The sequence below is a fragment of the Tamandua tetradactyla genome, chromosome 2 (assembly GCF_023851605.1).
Source record: "Tamandua tetradactyla isolate mTamTet1 chromosome 2, mTamTet1.pri, whole genome shotgun sequence".
In the NCBI taxonomy this organism is placed as follows: domain Eukaryota; kingdom Metazoa; phylum Chordata; class Mammalia; order Pilosa; family Myrmecophagidae; genus Tamandua; species Tamandua tetradactyla.
This window is the reverse complement of record NC_135328.1, coordinates 194,669,688-194,671,474: the sequence shown is the minus strand read 5'-3', so window position 1 is coordinate 194,671,474 and position 1,787 is coordinate 194,669,688. Positions and strand designations below refer to the sequence as shown.

The following is a 1,787-nucleotide window of genomic DNA, read 5'->3' as shown; positions in this document are numbered from 1 at the left end:
CCCATCTCCAGGCTGTCCTGAGGAGACAGCTTCCTGACTGCCAGGCTGCCGTGAAGAAACAGCTTTCCAGTCCCCAGTTCACCCTGAGGAGTCTGCCATCCAACTTCCACCTAAAAAGATGAACCCTTCAGTACCTGCTAAGCCTACACCCACCTGCCCTGTGGAAACAGCCCTCACTCCTCTGTCTGGAGCGATTAATCCTGTTTCACTAGATGAAACCACAATGGAAGGCCCTGAGGTAACAGGCTTGTAAGACATTTCTCATTCTTTTCATGACCCACCCCTCCCACCCCTCTTTTCTTCAAGACCTATAACAAGGCTACAGTCACCCTGAAAGGTGAGGTAGGAAGAAGGACCCATGAGGAGGGACACTATACTCCAAAAGGACTGCATGTAGACAGCCTTGGGCAGCCCCACTGCCGTGTCTGGCTGAGTTACCATCACACTCCTGGAGGAGCCGCAGCTGCCCTGGTCGCCGTCACCACAACCATGAGCAGCGAGGCTGCGACCCACCAGCTGCCCCCACCCTCGGCACTGCCCACACCAAGCCGGGCACCACGGGCAGTGGCACAGGGAGCGGTATCTGGGCGGCCTGATGTCAGAGGCACCAGCCAGCGGGGGACAAGAAGGTCATCACAACAAAGATTTTGGAACCATAGACTGGTTCAATATTAGAAACGGATATGGTTTCATCAACAGGAATGACACCAAGGAAGATGTGTCTGTACAACAGACTGCCATAAAAAAGAAGTACCCAGGCAACGTAGGAGACAGAGAGGCTGTGGAGTTAGAAGTTGTTGAAGGAGGAAAGAGGGTGGAGGCAGCAAACGTTACAGGCCCTGGTGGAGTTGCAATGCAAGGCAGTAAACGTGCTGCAGCAGCCCGTAACCATTATAGACATTATCCACGTCCAGGGGTCCTCCACGCAATTACCAGCAAAATGGCCAGAATAGCCTGAGTGGGGAAAATAGGAGGGATCAGAGAATACTCCTAAAGGCCAGGCCCAATCACAGGCAATGATTCCCACCTTACGACCTGCAGAGACGCTATGCAAGGAGGAGTGATGGAGGGTGCTGACAGCCAGGGTACAGGAGAACAAGGTGGACTAGGGAGACGGAGTAGGTGTCGGGGTTATAGACCACGATTCCGCAGGGCCCTCCTGACCAAAGACAGCCTAAAGGGGATGGCAGTGAAGATGATAAGGAAAATCAAGGAGGTGAGACCCAAGATCAGCAGCCACCTCAAGGTCAGCCCTGCCTTAACTTCAGTGAGTGACGCAGATGCCCAGAAAACCCTAAACCTCAAGATGGCAAAGAGACAAAAGCAGCCAATCCACCAGCTGAGATTTTATCTGCTCCCGAGTCTGAGCAGGGTGGGGCTGAGTACATGCCAACTTACTATCTCTATCATCATCCAGTTTAGTCATCCAACAAGAAGTGAATATGAAATTCCAGCAATAAGAAATGAACAAAAGATTGGAGCTGAAGACCTTAAGTGCTTGCTTTTTGCCAGTTGACCAGATAACTAGAACTATCTGCATTATCTATGCAGCATGGGTTTTTATTGTTTTTACCTAAAGAGTCTCTTTTTGGTAATGACAAATGTGTTTTTTTTAAAGCCTGTTTTTTCTCAATACACCTTTAAAGGTTTTTTAAATAGTCTCATATCTGGTCAAGTTGAGCTTTTTAAGAACCTCATTTTTAATTTGTAATAAAAGTTTACAACCTGATTTTTTTCAAAAAAGTCAACAAATTGCAAACATCTGTTAATAAAGGTTTTAAATAATA

The 1,787-nt window shown here is 48.2% G+C and overlaps 1 pseudogene; it reads left to right on the top strand.

Annotated features, from left to right (window-relative positions):
- The first annotated feature begins 223 nt into the window (after positions 1-223).
- On the top strand, positions 224-1,422 carry LOC143658413 (Y-box-binding protein 1 pseudogene; annotated as a pseudogene).
- Positions 1,423-1,787: the final 365 nt, after the last annotated feature.